Here is a 19,459-nt window from a genome sequence, read left to right on the forward strand (position 1 = left end):
CAGCTTCAAGGTTTGTAGAATGGGAAGGAAAATCCTGGCCAGAGTCCTCAGCAATTGCACCAACTGATGCTCCCATAAAGAGCTGCCTCACAAGTGTAGTGAAAGAGCCCTAAATAAAATATTAGTGGCTCACCCCTAGCAGCAGAGCAAGCAACCATGAAAGTATATACACTCAGGCTTGCAGACACCAGTTTCCCTTACCCTACCTAAAGGGGGCACAGGGTTTAAATAACCCTTGGGAGTGACAAGGCATTTCCCAAAGATCAGGGCATTTGTATTCCCCATTAGGGGGATCAGAGCCAATGCAGATTGGCTTACTTTTATTATCGGATTACTTTGATAATTGGCTTTTCCATGCAAACTACAATCAACAACAAAGAGGGCAGCTCTATAGCTCAACACAGTGTTTTTCATCTTAAACTATTAGAGGGCAGTGGAGGCATACACACAAGTGTGACTCATCACCTGGGAGCTTAAGCTGGGGGACCAAACTCACTAATCTCCATTGGCAAGGGATGAATATAACAGGTCAGAGGTAATCTAACTTGCTAAATCACTTCTAAGGCAATACAAGATCAGTGCGCCTCTTCCCACAACTGTCAAAGAATGTCCCTTTGAGGACTTGGAGATAAGGCCATAAACCAGTCCTAGAATCCCCCGTTCTCAACAAAGTAGCCTGATGAGAAAGAATCAGCAAAAGAATGCAGGAAACATCAGAGAGAAAAGTCACCAACAAAATAAATCATTCAGTCTTCAATAATGGATATCAACTTATGATATGATTAAAATGACAGAGGAAGAATTCTGAATATGGATTGTAAGAAAACTCAATGGAATTGAAGAGAAAATAGAAACCCAATGCAAAGAAACCACAAGAACAATACAAGAAATGAATGGAAAATTCTCTAAAGAAACTGAAATATTACAAAAAAATAAAAATAAACAAACAGAAATTCTGGAAATGAAAGAGACACTTAAGGAACTACAAGACACAGTGGAAAGCCTTAAGAATCGTGTGGATCACACAGGGGAAAGAATCTCAGAGCTTGAAGATAATGCCTATGTGCTAAACACATCAGATGAAAAAAAAAAAGAACACAGAAGCCAGAGACAAGAACAAAATATACAAGAAATGTGGGATCATGTAAAGAAACCAAATATAAGAATCATAGGCATCCCAAAAATACACAAGGGCTGGAAAATTTTTTCATGGAATACTGGAGGAAAATATGCCTAGCCTTACCAGAAAATAGATATCCAGATACAAGAAGCACACAGAACTCCTGGGAGACTCAATATGAAGAGGCAATCACCACATCATGTAGTTATTAGGCTGACCAAAGTAAACACGAAAGAAGCAATCCTTCAAGCAGTAAGACAAAAACAACAGATAACCTACAAATGAAAACCTATAGACTAACTGAAGATTTCTCAACTGAAATGTTACAAACCAGAAGGGACTGGGCACCTATCCTTAATCTCTAAAACAGAATAATGGCCAACCTAGAATTCTCTACACAGCAAAACTAAGTTTCATCTATGAGGGAGAAATAAAGACCTTCTCAGACAAGCAATCACTGATGGAATTTGTGAAGACCAGACCTGCCCTACAGGAAGTACTCAGGCCTGCATTATGCACTGAACAGCATAATAGACACTCTCCAAAGTAAAGTCACTCAAGAGTTAAAGTCTAGAACCTGGATTTCACAATAGCTCCAGAGGTAAAACAAAACAATAAGAATTTACTCAACAATATGAACAGAAATCTATCCAAAGTATCAATCCTCTCAATAAATGTGAATGGCTTGAATTGTCCTCTAAAGAGACAGAAACTGAAAGAGTGTATAAAATTTCATAAGCCAAGTATCTGCTGTCTACAGGAAATGCATATAACCCACAAAGATGATTTCAGACTCAAGGTCGAGAGATGGAAAACAAACTTCCAGGTAAATGGAAGCCAGAAGAAAGTGGGAGTAGCTATACTTATTTCAGATAACATAAGCTTTAAAATACCAAAAGTAAGGAAGGATAAAGATGGTCACTATATAATGGTAAAAGGAAAAATACAACAAGAAGACTTAAAAATTCTTAATATTTATGCACACAACTTAGGAGCACCCAGATACATAAAGTAAACCCTGCTTGATCTAAATAGCATGATAAACAGTACTGTCATAATAGCTGGGAATTTTAACACTCCACTGACTGAACAGAACAGATCTTTCAAGCAGAAAATAAACAAATAAATAATGAACTTCAACAAAGTTCCAGAACAAAAGGATCTAACAGACATCTACAGAACATGCCACCCAAATAAAGCTGAATATACATTATTCTCATCAGCCCATGGAATTTTCTCCAAAATGGATCACATCCTAGCCCACAAGTCAGACCTTAACAAATTTTTAAAAATAGAAATCATACCATGTATCTTCTTAGACCACAGTGGCACAAAATTAGAGTTCAATTCCAACAGAAACACACACCACTACACAAAGTCATGGAAATTAAACAATCTATTGCTGAATGACTATTGGGTCAAAGAGTAGATAGAGATGAAAATCAAAAGATTCTTTGAACTAAATTATAATGGGGACACAAGTTATCAAAACCTGTGGGGTACAGCAAAAGCATTCCTGAGAGGAAAACTAATGGCATTAAATGCTCATATCCAAAAACCAGAAAGCTCAAAAATCAACAAACTAATAAACTATCTCAAGGAACTGAAAAAGGAAGAGCAAATTAATTCTAACCCTAGCAGAAGAAAGGAAATAACTAAGATCAGAGCAGAACTAAATGAAATTGAGAACAAAAGAACTAAACAGAAGATCAATAAAACCAAAAGCTGTTTTTTCAAAAAGATAAGCAAAATTGACTGCCCCCTTGCTGGATTGACAAGAACTAGAAAGGAAAGGACTCTAATAAACTCAATTAGAAATGGAAACGGGGAGGTCACCACAGACATCATGGAAATACAAAATGTTATCTTTAAATACTATAAAAACCTAAATGCTCCAAAACTACATAATGTGGAGGAAATAGACAAATTCCTAGAAACATACAACCTCCCTAAATTCAACCAGGAGGAACTAGAATTTCTGAAGAGACCAATATCAAGCACAGAAATTGGAGCAGCAATTAAAAACTTTCCCACAAGGAAAAGTCCCAGACTAGATGGGTTCACACCCGAATTTTACCAAACCTGCAAAGAAGAACTCATACCTATACTGCAGAAATTACTCCACAACATTGAAAAAGATGGTATCCTCCCCAACTCATTGTACAAAGCCAATATCACCTTGATATCAAAGCCAGGAAAAGAGACAACGAGAAAGAAAACTACAGACCAATATCCTTCATGAATATAGATGCAAAAGTCCTCAACAAAATCTTAGCAAATCGAATCTAACAGCACATCAAAAAATAATTCATCATGACCCAGGTGGGCTTTATCCCAGAGATCCAAGGCTGGTCCAACATACACAAATCTATAAATGAAATTCACCACATAAATAAAAGCAATAACAAAGACCATATGACTTTCTCAATGGATGCAGAAAAAGCATTTGACAAAATCCAGCACACCTTTATAATAAAAACTCTTTAAAAAATAGGCATAGATGGTACATATCTTAAATTTATTAAGGCCATATAGATAAACCCACAGCCAATATCATATTGAATGGGGATAAATTGAAACCATTCCCACTTAGAATTGGAACCAGACAAGGTTGCCCACTATCTCCACTTCTATTCAACATAGTGCTAGAAGTCTTTGCCATAGCAATTAGATAAGAGAGGGGAATTAAGGGCATCCAAATGGGGGCAGAAGAGATCAAACTCTCACTCTTTGCTGATGATATGATATTATATCTAGGAAACCCCAAGGATTCAACCAAGAGACTCCTGGACTTGATAAATGAATTTAGTAAAGTCTTAGGATACAAAATCAGTGCCCACAAATCAGTGGCATTCATATATGCCAATAACAGTCAAGCTGAAAAATCAAATAAAAAACACAGACCTTTCACAATAGTTTCAAAGAAAATTAATATCTAGCAATATATTTAATGAAAGAGGTGAGAGACATATATAGGGAGAACTATGAAACACTGAGAAAAGAAAATTTAGAAAATGTAAACAGATAGAAAAATCTACCATTCTCATGGATTGGCAGAATCAATATCGTTAAAATGTCCATACTACCCAAAGTGATCTACAGAATTAATGCAATCCCTACCAAAGTCCTATCACCATTCTTTACAGATCTAGAAAAAATAATTCCGTGCTTTGTAAAGACCTCGTACAGCCAAAGCAATCTTAAGCAAAAAGGACAAACTGGAAGATATCAGTCTATCAGACTTCAAGCTTTACTACAAGACCAAAATAGCATGGTACTGGCACAAGAATAGAGACATAGACCTTTGGAACAGGACTTAGAACACAGATATGAAACCATCCACATGTTGTCATCTAATCTATGACAAAGCAAACAAAAATACACACTGGGGAAAAGAATTTCTATTCAATAAGTGCTGGTGGAAAAACTGGATGACCACATGCAGAAGATTGAAACTGGATCCCCACCTCTCACCTCTCACAAAAATTAACTCCCAATGGATAACAGACTTATACCTAAGGTGTGAAACCATGAGAATTCTAGAATAAAATGCTAGGGAGACTCTTGTACACATCAGCCTAGGCAAAGAATTTATGAAGAAGAGCCCCAAAGTAATCACAGCAGTGACAAAAATAAATAAATAGGACCTGATCAAATTAAAAAGCTTCTACACAGCCAAGGAAACTATAATTAGAGTGAATAGACAACCTACAGAATGGGAGACAATATTTGCATGTTACACATCCAATAAAAGGCTGATAACAAGAATCTATATAGAACTTAAGAAATCAACAAGAAAAAAAATCAAACAACCCCATCAGTAAATGGACAAAGGACATTAAAAGGAAACTTTTCAAAAGAAGATGGAATAATCGCCAGCAAACATATTAAAAATGCTCAACATCTCTAATCATTAGGGAAATGCAAATGAAAATCACAATGAGATATCGCCTAACTCCAGTGAGAATGGGCTTTATCAAAAAATCCCCAAACAACAAATGCTGGCAAGGATGTGAAGAGATAGGAACACTCTTACACTGCTGGTGGGACTGCAAATTAGTACAGCCCCTGTGGAAAATAATTTAGAGATACCTCAAAGAGCTAAAAATAGAAATACCATTTGATCCAACAATCCCGCTACTAGGCATCTACCCAAAGGAACAAAAGACATTCTATAACAAAGCCATCTGCATTTGAATGTTTATGGCAGCACAATTCACTATTGCAAGGCTGTGGAAACAACCCCAGTGCCCTTCAACCCATGAGTAGATTAATAAAATGTGGTATATGTGTGCTATGGAATACTACTCAATTACAAAAAACAGTGGTGATCTAGCACCTCTTGTATTACCCTGGATAGAGCTCATTCTTCAAAATGAGATATCACAAGAATGGAAAAATAAGCACCACATGTACTCGCCATCAAATTGGTACTAACTGATCAACACTAATATGCTCACATGGTAGTAATATTCATGGGGTGTCAGTCTGGTTGGGGTGGGGGGTGGGTAAACTCACAACTAATGGATGTGATGCACACTGTATGGGGGAAGGGCACACCTCTGCCCCTGGCTTGGGCGAGGCAAAGTCATTACTTGTAACCAAAATGTTTGTACCTCCATAATATCTGTAAATGGGGGAAAAAAAGAATTCTTAAATCCACCTATGAATTGTAAGCCCCACTTTGAGACTTCCCACCTTTTCAGGCCAAACTAATGTAGGCCAAACTGATGTGTGCCTTCCATGTATTGATTTATGACTTTATCTGTAAACCCTGTCTCCTTAAAATGTATAAAACCAAACTGTAACCCAGCCATGGCGTCTCCTTGCTCAAGGCTTCTTGGGTGTGGCTCTGGGCCATGGGCCTCAAATTTGGCTCAGAATAAACCTCTTTAAACTATTTTACAGATTTTGGCTTCTTTTCCATTGACACGGTGTAGTATATTAGCTATCTATTATTCCATAACAAATTACCCCATAACTTAAAGGCTTAAAACAATAATAGACATTTATCACCTCATATAATTTCTAGGTCAGAAATTCAGGAGTAGCTTTATTGGGTTCTTCTGGGTCAGGACTCCTCCAGTCAAGATGTCATTTGGGGCTGCATCATCTGAAGGCTTGATGAAAGCCGGAAGACCTGCTGCCAGGATGATCCACTCATATGGCTGGCAGGCTAGGGCTAGCTTTGGGAAGGCGGCCTCAGTTGCTCATCACATGAGCCTTCAGAGTGGGTAATCTAAGAGAGAGAGCAGGGTAGAGACGTCAATGTCTTTATAACCCAGCCCCAAAAGTCACACGCTGGCACTCTGCCACCTTTTGTTGGGCACGTAGGACTGTCATGATCCAGTAGGAGACGTTCCTACACTAGGGTGTGACTACGGGGAGACAGTCATTGGGGACATCTCAGGGGCTGGCAGAATTTGGAATTGAGCTTGAGTCTACTCTCCCTAAAGCCATACTCGTGACCACTGTATGGTATGGCCTCCATGATAAAAATTCTCCCTGAACTGTTCCAGTTATTTGGATAGTCGTGAAAGAGTAAGCAATGATAAAGTGAGAAAAAATAGCATACACTGAGTGCTTACTATGTCCCAGGCAATATACTACGTTATCAGCATCATTCTCCCCTCATACCTGCTGGTGAGGCTCCGAGAAGCTAAATGACTTGCCCAGCCCCCAGAAGTGAAATAACATGATCTTTCTGAACGTGTAGACTTTGTGAGACAGATAAACAGGTATGAATGGAGGCTACTTATGTGAAGAAGACAACGAAGGCAGGGAGCATGAGTCTGTGGTTGAGAAAAGACTAGAGCTGGAATTGAAAATCAGGGTGATGCAGTGAGAAGAATATCACCGCTCAATTGCTATTCAGCTAACCTTGAGGGTTAAACCCAAGAAACAGGTAAAGTGTGGCTGGGTGCGGTGGCTTACGCCTGTAATTCTAGCACTCTGGGAGGCCGAGGTGGGTGGATTGTTTCAGCTCAGGAATTCGAGATCAGCCTGAGCAAGAGCGAGACCCTGTCTCTACTAAAAATAGAAAGAAATTAATTAGCCAACTAAAAATATATAGAAAAAATTAGCCAGGCATGGTGACGCATGCCTGTAGTCCCAGCTACTCGGGAGGCTGAGGCAGGAGGATCACTTGAGCCCAGGAGTTTGAGGTTGCTGAGCTAGGCTGATGCCACAGCACTCTAGCCCAGGCAACAGAGTGAGACTCTGTCTCAAAAAAAAGAAAAGAAAGAAACAGGTAAGGTGAAAGAATTCTCAGTGCACAAATTATATAGGGCAGTTAGTCAAATATCACAATGACCTTAGAATGTAGTTCTTCTAAGCTGAGTGGATTTCTCTTATTCGGAGAAGTAGAGAAATCATTTTGTTTTCTTAAAGACAAAGAAATAAAAGAGACATAAAAGACAGAGAAAACTTGATTTCTGAGCATCTCTCTAGACTAGCTATATCCACTTGAATAAGTAGGAAATTCTTTAAAACCAATGCATTTTTCAACTCAAATGAGATCCATTTCCTCTTTTTTCCCATGATTATCCATGGCCTAATTGATACATAACTTCAAAATTCAAGCTGTGAACTAATCACAGAGAGTCAGCGGCATCTGCTCCACACTATGGTAGGTGGTAGAAGATATGTAGAAGTACAGTATGAGGCATCGTCCATATCCTAGAGAGGCCTAGATTTGTTTGGAGCCCTCTGCAAGCAACTATGCACAGTGATTGTTTGGAGGCCAATTGTTCACCAACAGTAAGCGCAGAGGGAAAATAGAAGGATGCTATCTGAGAAGGCAAAGACAGCAGGGCAAGAATGCATGGGTGCAGGAAACGAGATTTGAGTCTCTTCTTCTGCTTTTATGGTGGCCAAGTCTGGATTGGTCTCTTTGTGTCCTTATTTGGGTTTCTGCAAAAGCGAATCCTGAGACGAAAACTTGGGTGAAAGCAGTTTATTTGGGAGATGATCTCAGGACATGAGTAAGGGAGAGGATAGTAAGAGTGAGACAGGGAAGGAGGAGGAGGCAGTAAAGAAAGGAAGCATTCCCACAACCTTGCTGTAGAGGAGCTCAGCTCCTCGGGATCTTGGAGAAGCACATGGAATTCTTTCTAGAATCCTCTTTCGGAAGAACAGAAAGCTAGAGCATCAATCTACTGGCTGTCACACTCATTGGTTGAGGTTTATCCCCAGCGGCATTAACACCCCTGCCCTTCCCAATGTGCCAGGATGTGAGCTGAGTGGACTTCCGTGGCTTCGAAGACAGCCCCAAGGCAGAAAAACACAGAAATGCCATAGCATGCGCTTGAGGTGGGGGCACTGGCAGGAAGTCTGGAACTGCCTAGCACAGGCTGAAATCAGAGGAGGGTGGATGGGACATGGAAAAAGGCACTAAAATTGTCTGCTACAATCATGGAAGTAAAAACCACTTCCTCCTGTACCCTCAACGTAGTTGTCCTTGGCCAGAAATACGTCACATGGCCACCCCTAGCTGGAAAGGAACCTGGGGGGTAGAGCAGTTTTGGGGGGCTGTTTGTAAGTAAGAGAATAGTTTGCAAGGGTCACACTGGACAAAGTCGGAGCGCAGTCTGTAAGGAAGAAAGAGAATGGGTAGCAGGCAGGTCTGTTCAACCTCACGTCTGAGAGTGGCCCTCCCTCCCCACACCCCCTCTCCCCCAAATCTCCATAAATCATGCAGTGTGGGGACAGAGTTATATTAGAAGCCACCAGCTCTCCCTTCCCACCAGGAGCTTGTCAAGGTTTCACTGTGGCGATTCCTACACCCTCATGCCCCCCGCAGTGCGCAGAAGAGGGGGCCGCCGGACAGTTTCCCACGGAAGCAGCTGCCATCGGTCCCCCTCCACAAGCGTGGCTTTACGTGGCTGTCTGTGAGCAGGGCGCGAGGTAAACGCGGGGCCGCCATCACACCGGAAGCCCTGGCAGAGCAGACTGGACAAGAGTGAGCGCTTGTCACTCACATCTGTGACTCGACTGTGTAACACGTGGCAACGCTCCTGGGCCCATTGCCCCAGGAAGGTAAGAAGAGCCTGTTAGGTGTGGTCTTGGGACAAGTGAAACCGGAGGACAGACATGGCCTCTCTCCTTTTTCTCCCACTCTCTGGCCGCCTTTCTCTCAGGAAGGGATCAGCAAAGACTCTTGCAACTTGATTTACTCCTTTCCCCAACCTCCAACACGGGAAAAGGAAATAAAATGGGGAATTGGGTCCCGTCTCTCGTCCCTCTCCTCCTGTTCCATCTCTGTGGGGCGACGGTGGTGTGGAGGCTGTCACCACCGGTGGCCATGGTAACAGAATAACTGACATACAGTCTGAAAGTCATAAACTTAATGAAACTATAGTTTTTATTGCACTTCACCCTCATCTCTGATTAAATCAGATCTGCATAATGCGAGGATATTAAATTTCCATGTTTCTCATTTTCTCTCCCCTGCCAATAGGAAGGCTGTGTTATGAGGCAACCGAGCCAGTGGGCTGAGAACATCATTGCTCTAGATTTTGCTGAAAAATGTTTTTTAATAATTGGTGCTGGGTGGCCCGCAAAGCAAAGCAAACTGGTGAGAAACGGTTGGATTCTGGCTCCTCAGAGACGCAGCTGCTTCTGTCTGGCAGGTGGAGAATTTATGGAGGTCCAGGGCGGGAAAGGAGCAGGAAAGAGATGTCGGCGGGCCCGTGCATCCCAGAGACTCGTGCATTCGAGAAGTAGCTGCAGAGGGGTTTTACTTCTTGGCCTCTACCCTTGACCTGCCGAAGCAAAACGGAGAGGAGCGGAGGCGGGGGACACTTCTGGGCCAGGCCTGTGGGAGAGCAGGGGACACAGACGTGAATGGCACGGAGCACCCGAGTGCAAGGTGCTCACTGTCTAAACGAGATGCTCACCGGGATCGCTGCCCCCCAGCAGCCTGCTCCCAACTACGCCGACAGGACCGGGCCTCGCGGTGGAGTCTGTTCTGGCCCCAACCACGGGACCCGTGGTGTGACTGTGTTTCAGATAGAAAGACCAACGACACGGATGCTCATGCTCTAAGAGCTTTCGTCTCTACAGAGAGGTAAGGGGATGAGAGAGACACAGGGGCAGAAAAGCTTTCAGGAAGAAGTACCTGCTTCTAACAGGGGCTTCAAAAAGGTGCCATAGAGGAGTCGCTCTTAGCTCACACTTACGTATGTCAGAGATGCCACAAAATGCTTTTACTGGAAGGAGACTTCATTGTCTTGTATTGTAATGGAACTTCATCTCAGAAGAAAATTGCCAGAACAACAACAACAAAAAAATGAGAGGCAGTGGTTCCCAACTGGGGATGATTTTGGCCCAAACCCCCAGAGGATATCTGACAATATCTGGGGACATTTTTGGTTGTCACGACTTGGGAGGTGCTACTGGCATCTAGTGGGTAGAGGCTGGGGTGCTGCTAAACATCCTACAGTGCACAAGATAGTCCCCCGTGACAAAAAGCCATCTGGCACAAATGTCAATAGTGAGGAGCTCAAGAAATCCTGCTACGGGGGAATGCAGTTGCAGTAACATACCACTGCCCGGAGGCCAGGAGAGGGGCAGGTCATGGCGGATTCTGAAGCTAAATTCTGCCCCTGCAGGGCAGGTGAGGGATGGTCATGGCTGTGGCAGGTGAAGGGGGTGGACTCTTAGGTCAAGGGATGTCATCCATGAGCATCGAGCAGGAGGGGCCACTGGGGCTGAGAGGCAGGCTGTGCGCCCGGAATTCCCAGGCCCTCCCCATATCCACACCTTTCCTCTCCTTCTCCTCTTCCTTTCTTGAGTTGTTTATTCCTGTCCTCTGCTTTCCTAAAGCTTAAGCACCAGGTGGGTAAGAATGGTGTGCTCAAGGTCAGAATAAAGAGGTGATAGCAGGGAAGGAGTTCAATTTCAGGGCCTTGTTCTTCCCATTTTAAGACTTTCCAGCAAAGGAGCAGCTACTGTTTCACTTTCCTAAGTGAAAAGAAAATGCCCGCAAAAAAGAAGAAAGAAAAAAGGAAAGAAAAACAGCATGAAAATACTTGAAATTCTTGGGCATGGCTCTTTGATTTTAAGTTTCCACAAATATTCACAGTAGTTGCCACCATTTAACCTAGGCCGAGCCCCCCTTCTGATCCCCCACCTTCCTCCCTCCCCTTCTGAATGGGGCCCTGCTGCGCCCACCCAGGGCCTCTGGACAGCCCACCCCAGGGACGTCCGTGCTCAGACTGCCCTGTCCGAGCACCACCCAGTGCGGCTTCTTCCTTGACCCCTGCACATTCCAAGTCGGATCTTCAGCCCGGCGACTTTTCCCACACTACCCCAAGATTCCACCTTAGTTTTGGACTTTTTCACCAAATAGGACGAAACAAAGAGATACAGCCTCTAAGCAAGGCTCCCTTAGGAAGGGCTAGGAGTTGATCTGAAAATATAGTTGGCTCAGTTGCCCAAACCTGGGAACAACCAGCATCATTTGGAGAGAGCAGAAAGTTCTTGAAGAGACACGTTATTACTATTACTATTATTGCTACAATTTCCACATTCGTCTTCTGGACCAGATAGGGACAGAGAATAGACCCTGGAGACTTGAGAATGCCACATTACTGAGAACTTCCATTCACTGAGCATCCACTCTGCACCAGGCACTCACTCTGTTATGTCACCAAGAGCTACAGAATCATTCAGCAGCGACGGCTCGTCTTCCAGTTCTCAGGACGTGGCGATACTGGTGTGGCGGGCAGGGACTCCCTCTCCTCCCTGGTGTCCACATGCATCCTGTCCATTTATCATCTCCCTCAAATTTCCTGAGAAACATGATGCAAGCGACTCATCACAGAAAAGCACAACGCCACCCCTGACTCGAGCTTCCCTCCTGGTTCATGAGCTGCTTCCTCCTTTACGGGACCAACCCGGCTGCTTGCTTGGCTGAGAGGCATCCCCGTGGGGAAAGGAAACAATACTATTTAGTGGGAAAAAAATGCAGGCAGAAACACAGGCAATAAAACCCCCAGTGGACCCTGGGGTTCCTGGGTACCAGGACAGCTGTTGTTTTCCAAATTTCATCTCTAACACACCTATTTGTTATGTCTTCCTGACAAATTGCTGGCTTCAGGAAACTCCATGAGAAAAACAGTGGTCGTAAATATTGCAGGTCTCATGGTCCACCACTATTGGGGTCGTCAAAGCACGCCTACCTCCTAAGGCAGAGCCCACTGGAAGGGACCCAATGAAATGCCCCCCTTTCCAATCGTGGGTGAGACATATTGAAGCCAATTTCAGGCAGAGAGGTGCAGTTTTGGGGGCTGAGGAGAAACTGAAGTCTAGGGTGTGCCTGAGGGTCGGTCCCTGTTTCCTTGCTTTCTCTCCCAGACCCCATTATTCTGCCCAGCCAACTAGAAGCTGTCCAAGCTTACCAACTACGCCCTGTATGAAACTTCTAGAGAGATGCTAGAAAAATGAATTGAGTCCTGTGATGGTTATTTGGCACATTGATGGCTTGGGGTTTACAAGGTCAGCCCTTCAAAGTTGTGCTCTTGACTTCTGCTGAGGAGCCTAAGTACAGTAACTACCAAAAGGTAACATGCAAACGGGAATCATTATAGCCAGGTGCTCACGGAATGCCAGACCTTGTTTTAAGTGCCTTACATGTATTATTAGCTCTTTTAATCCTCACAACGATCCTAGGGAGTAAGGCTTGTTATAATCCCCATTTTGTGTTTTAGATATAGGGAAATTGAACAGAGATTAAGCAATCTGCCTACAGGTCTAGAAGCAGGTAAGTGGGAAGCAGGCTGCTGGCTTCAGAGTTTGTGGTCTTTTTCTCATGCAACCACAAGTTTTGACCTCATGGGATACTTCTCTGGCCTTTCACATATATTAATACCTAATTAAAAATGTATATATATGTTACATATATATATATATATAAGACATACAGAATGTAATACGATCTATTGTCATTATTCCCAAAACAAAAAAATCTCTGATGAAATGAAAATAATATGCAAAGTGTAATCAACCATAACTTTTTTTTAAAAATTCAAAAAAATAAAACTCAGGAAAATATTATAATTATTTTTTAAGAGATGGGGTCTCACTACTGTTTCCTAGGCTGGCATGGTACTCTCAAGCTCAAGCCATCCTCCAGCCCCAGCCTTCTGAGTAGCTGGGACTACAGGCACATGCCACTGCACCCGGCTCCAGGAGAAGATTTATATGCAAAAACAAACATATTGATCTAAGACCTTCCTTGCTAATTTTTAAGTGTAACTTTTCTTTGCTAACCTACTCTTGGGTTTTCCCACCATGATTTGTAGCTAACTAGTTTGAGCCCCATTAGAAGACAAGACACGGCAACATTCGAAGCTCTCTAGTTTGGTGGTGGCATTTCATGGAATTATAATAAGTTTGGGCTCAGTCCTCCCAGATAATGTTTACTAAAGATTGCTTTGCTTATTGTTTCAAATCATTTCGAGAGCTAGTTAAAAACACTGACTCCAGAGTTTACTCTAGGTCTAATGAATCAGAATCTTTAAGAAAGAGAAAGGCTAACTCAATAGCCCTTAGCCATGGCTGCACCTCGAGCTGCTCACTACTGCCCTGGAAGGGGACTGAGGCACATGTAAGGTGCTAAGCATCTGGGTGGCAACAGTGAGCAGCCAGGGTTGGTAACAGTGGGCTGAACCTCTCTGTGTCAGTCAGTGGCATCCTCTAGGTAGGGGTCTTGTTTCAGCATATGCCTGTCACACTTTTTTTCTGTCCCCAGAAAGGACAACTGAGTACAAGACACCTAGCTGCCTACAGAATAAGGATCAATAATCAGAAATTTATTGGATAAGGATCAAAAGTGAGACCTTCCTGGGAAGGCAGGAACCAGCTTTGTGTTAGAGCATGGAAGGGGGCAAGTCCAGAGGCTGGGCGCCACACTGCAGGGACACGAAGGAGAATGCAGGTCTTAGCCTGCGAGATCAGTGTCAAAGTGGGTGGGGCGAGAACTGGGACAGGTCGCAGGTGCCCTTAACCAAAAGTCTGAGCTCAGCCTCAGAGCCAGGGTCTATGTGTGTAGACAGGGCAGAGGGCTGGCTGGGGGCCAGGATGCAGTGGGGGTGCTCTGGCTGCAGGGAACAAAACCCCAGCCATGAACAACGGGGGGCTCAACTGTAGGAAATTCAGCCCCTCAGCGGGGTGGGAGAACAATCAGAAACTCCAGCACAGGGAAAGAGGCAGGGCCCAGAGGAACAGTGAAATAAAGTGGATGGGACTGAAAGAAATGAAATGCTGGTCAAGGAATTCCTCAATCCCCTGTCTTTAGAGAGAAGGTTGAATCCAGAGTTCAGGGAGTGAAAGAAAGGACTTGCACAGCAGGTCACAAGGTGAAGGAGATTCCATTTGGAAGTTTGGAGACCCCTAAAGAAGCATGCCAAATGGGATATTTTATGGTCTGTCTGTTAATTTCAAGATGCTGTCCCCAGCTTCCCTGCCAAAGGTGACTCACCAAATCTTCTTTTCTGTTGACCTTGGAAGGCCACATGTGGGGAAGCCATGTGTTCATGGCCTGCATGCCGCCTGCATGTGCTCCGGCATGTGTACGCGTGAGTGCCCATGTGCCCCCCACCTGCCCTTATCTGATCTCCTGCACCCTGTCTGCTCTGGGTCATGCCACGGTTCTAGCTTAATGCCAGCTCCGGCGCCAGTTGAGGACAACACTCTAAACGCCAGCGTCTTCATTTACCTGAGCCCTCTTCACATGGTTCTGTTTCCCAAGGTGAGCCTCTGCATCAGGGAATTTGCACCCTGCGTGGAAGACACCACACCCAGCCTATGGTTGTCACCCAGCATAATGACACAAGCAGGCACTTTTCTCACGTGCTAAGGCGAAGCCATTTGGGGAGAAAGGATCTTCCCGAAGCATATTCGAGAGTACCAGCAGGACAGACTGCAGTTCCCTGAGCCCCAGCCCCTCCCGCATCTGCCTCTTTCCGGTTGCTTTGGTCTTGTTCCGTGTGATACATCTCAGCGAGAACCTTCTGGCCTCCTCCGTGTGCTGAAACACCCCCGCCCCCACCCCAGGAAGCCCCACCGCTCGCTCTCGGAGCCACAGGAGGGTTCCGGCGAGTGTTCGGGCACTAATGAAGTCTCCTTGTGCAGAACTGAGCACGAGTACAGATTGTACGTGGGAGTAGATGTTCTCTCGCTGTCTGCTCTAAATGCTGTCTCTGAGTTATCGTTCCAAGAGAGGGAGATGAAAGGGGATTGCCTGAGCCACCCTTGGGCTGAGACGAACCGGTTAGCAGCATCATGGGACTCTGCAGGGAGAGTCTTTCTTCTGCTCTTTTCATCCCTAAGATCCATGGTTGGTCACTGGGCCAGTCGATTGCTGTTTGCTGACAGTTCCCTCTCTGTCCTTCCCCTACTGCGGTCCCACTGGGCGGTCCCCACTGTGGCCTTGGCTTCTGAGCTCTGGAACTATCTCTTCCTGTGGTCCCTGCTCCTAAGCTTACTGTGACTTCCGGCTGCTGCTCATCACAGCTTCTCAGCTCTTCTGTCCCCCATAACAAATTCCCGGCATAAAACCCCCTCTGTCTTAAAACTCCTTCTGTTTCTCTGGTTCTTCCTCTTTCTTGGCTGATTAAGTTCCTAAATAATAGCTAACACCTTGTATAGCACTAGGAAATGCCTTACATTACTGACTCATTGAATTTTTATCACTTCCCCGTGAAGTGCGTGCTGCTACTGTGTCCATTTTACAGATGTGGAGACTAAGCAGCAGTGAGGTCACATGGTCAATTCATGGTGGAGCTGGGATTCAAGCAGAGCTCCAAAGTCCATGCTTTGAACCAAGAATAAAAATGCAGCAAACAAAACATGCAAACACACAAATCTATCTTGATTCACAGAATTTTTGAAGCAAAGCACTTAGGATAATTGTTTTCAGAATGTGGCTCTTGGACTGGAAGCATTAGTAGCCCCTAGGAACTTGCTAGAAATACAAAGCGTAGATTTCACCCCTCACCTACTGAAGGCAAATGAATGGGGGAGGGGAGAAATACTCTGTTTTAACACACCCTCCAGCTAATTCAGATCCTCAGTAAATTCTGAAAACCACTGTGGTAGATCATGTTTCCATCTTCGGATGTTGAGGTCCTGGAACAGTTTTGGGACCAGTGTGGTTCTCTCCTTGGAAACCAGGCAGTATCTTACTTACTTGCCATTCCACTCACCTGCCTGCCCCATCACCTCCTGTTCTACCTGGCATGGCTCTTTCAGAACCAGAGTGATGGATGGTTTTGAAGGTAGAGGAAGGGGATGCTAGCCAAGGAATACAGGCAGTCTGTAGAAGTTTGAAAAGTCAAAGAAACATTCTCCCTTAGAGCCTCCCAAAGGAACACACCCCTGCTGACTCCTTGCTTTTAGTCCAGTGGGACCCACCTTGGACTTCTGACATCCAGAACTGTAAGAGAATAATTTGGTATTGTCTTAAGACACTGAGTTTGTGGTAACTTGTTACAGCAGCAATAGGAAACTAATACATGCTCCATAAAAGACACTCCACGGCATGTTTGACCCTCACAGCTGTGGTTCTCACCACCCTTTTCAGCTCATTTCTGCCATTCCTTCCTCTCCCAATCTTATCCTACCTTTTTGCACTTCCAAATCTGAGTCAGTTTTGCACCTCTCCTCTTTACCTAAATCCTGTTCCTGTGTCCTCTGGAACTCCAACTCCATGATCAGCTACACCCCCCTTCCCACCCCACCCTCCACCTGCCACCACTTCAGTTGTTTGTCAGAACTTTTCTTATCTAGCACTGGACACCCTCCAAAGGCCCTGGTGTCTCAGACGGCCACTCATGCCAAGGCCACGTTTTCTCCTGCAGCCTAGAAATCTCAGTATCAGAAAGTATTTTCCAAGTCCTCTTAATTCACCATTGTCACCTCCAGACCATGCATCCCTCTCCCTTTAACAAAACTCTTTATTTAAAGCTCATGTCCAGAGACGGGGAAAAGAAAAGAGAAGAAAAGAAAAGCTCATGCTACTCAGCTCTGTGAGTCCCCCTCCCTTGTCCTCACTGCCTTCTACTAGCCTGCCAGTCCCTCCGTTTCCTTGCCCACCCCTCACTGAAGGTGCTACGTTTTATAGGTTTCCTGTCTACTCTCCCCCCATGTGGACGACCCAGACATCATCCTGGCCTCTCAGTTCCCTGATTCATCTTTTCCAAAGAGACTCTCCGCACCATCTGCCTTCTTCCATGGTCACCCCTGTTCCTTATCATCTCCAGTAACCAGGTCTCCCTCAAGACCCTAACTTTAAAGATTCAACCCTATCACCACCAGTAGGTCTCTTACTTCAGAATTACCAACGCTACAGTCTTCATTTCACTGAGACTCCCAAACCTTCATCCTCACTCCTCTAATTGCCCAGCTACAAATCCATGGCTCGTTAGTTCAATCACTTCCTTGCAAATATGACTTTCAGTCCCTTGACCCACCTGCTCCCATCCCACCGTCTTGCTCACCAGGCAAACCTCAGCCCGGGCTGAACCCCCATGTCTGCCTTCTCCACTGCCTGCGCGTGGGCAGCCGAGCTCTGTGGCTTTGCGGAGACGTCGCAGATCCAGGTTAACTGCTTTGCTTTAAAAGTCACAGCCACTTCCCTCATGCAAGCACTTCTCGCTGCCTGATGCTCCATCTCGGAATTCCCTGCTCCAGACCCTGACATGGCTGTTTCATGAAGTTTCCTTCCTGCTCACACCCTTCCCCAACTGCTCGCCCACGCACTCAGTTGGTGATCTCGCCTCAGGCTTCCCGAGAACACGAAAACCCTCAGACAGGCACGTGCCCAGCTTCCGGTCGGCAGACTTGTCGTTCGTTTTGATCCATCTTCTCCCTTTTCCCTCCTTTTGTAGAGAAGAGGGTGTTTCACTCTCCTAAACTTGATCTTTTCACTGCTGTCCCGGTGCCATTCCCTCTTGCTCACCCAAGAACTTTGCTACTTTGCTTTTTTTTCTCTCTCTCCCTTGTCACAGTTCTCTCTGCATGGAAATCTATAGATTCAGATGCTTGTATGTATTAGAAAATGAAGACAGGTCCAAAACAATTATTTAAATGGCCACTTTCAGAATATAGATAAAGGCTAGGAGAAAGCAAGTATAAAGAAATAAATAATTGAGACAGGAGTAGAAATCAATGGAATAAAAAATAATCGATGAAGTCAAAAGTTAGTTCTTTGAAAAAATCAACAAAACTGATAAACGTCAAGCAAGGCTGATTAAGGAATAAAAGGCACAAAATTTACCAGTATCAGAAATGAAAGAGGGATTATCATTACAGACTGTCAGATGATTATCAAAACAATTGAAAGAATATACTATGGTTAACTTTCTTACAACAAATTTAAGAATGTAGATGAAGTAGGCCAATTCTTTAAAAAACTTCAAATTATCAAAACTGACATATGCTACAATCTTTTGACTTCACTGAGGCCAAATAGCCTTACATCAACCAAAGAACTATACTTATTATCAAAAACCTCACCATATTTTGGGGCTTAAGTGGTTTCATCAGCGAATTTCATTAAATATTCAAGTAAGAAAAAATTTTCAACTAATATAATCTATTTCAGAAAGTAGTAGAATGGACTACTGATACAGGCAACAACCTGGATGAATCTTGTTGACTTTATGCTGAGCAAAATAAGGCAGACAGAAAAAAGTATGCACCTTATGATTCTATTTAAGTTCTAGAATAATTAAAACTAATTTATTGTGGAAAGCTTCAAAACAGTGGTTGCCTCTGTTGGCATTGGGGATTGGCTGGAAAAAGATACTGGGGAACTTTCTAGAATAAAAGGAAAAGGTTACATGGATGTCAAAATTAACCATTTAAGATTTTCGAATATCAAAATGTGTAAATTTAACAGATGAACATTCCAGAAGGGTGGAGAGTAGGTAGAGGCAGAGATGGAACACAAGTGACAGGACCTTTATTGTTGCTGGAGTTGGGTGATGAACATGTGGGAGTTTATTGCCATACTTTGTGTTGTACCAGCTTTAAATTCTCCATCATAAAGAATTAAAAAACGGAATGAGGCTGGACACAGTAGCTCACGCCTGTAATGCTAGCACTCTGGGAGGCTGAGGCGGGAGGATCCCTTGAGCTCAGGAGTTTGAGACCAGCCTGAGAAAGAGCAAGACCCTGTCTCTACCAAAAATAGGAAAAATTACCTGTTATTCTGTCTTCTTTGGAAAAGTTTATCCCAAAACAACAAATGCTGCCAAGGATGTGGAGAGACAGGAACACTCTTACACTGCTGGTGGGACTGCAAATTAGTACAACCTTTGTGGAAAAGAATTT

The 19,459-nt window shown here is 44.1% G+C and overlaps 1 long non-coding RNA gene across 1 annotated transcript in view; it reads right to left on the reverse strand.

Annotated features, from left to right (window-relative positions):
* Positions 1-19,459, reverse strand: part of LOC142861854 (uncharacterized) — a 47,110-nt gene that overhangs the window by 15,380 nt on the left and 12,271 nt on the right. Inside the window, exon 2 of the long non-coding RNA XR_012912962.1 lies at positions 6,137-6,359. This is a non-coding gene — a long non-coding RNA (uncharacterized LOC142861854). The remainder of the gene's footprint in view (positions 1-6,136; positions 6,360-19,459) is intronic.

Source organism: Microcebus murinus, chromosome 18 (genome assembly GCF_040939455.1).
Source record: "Microcebus murinus isolate Inina chromosome 18, M.murinus_Inina_mat1.0, whole genome shotgun sequence".
Classification (NCBI taxonomy): Eukaryota; Metazoa; Chordata; class Mammalia; order Primates; family Cheirogaleidae; genus Microcebus; species Microcebus murinus.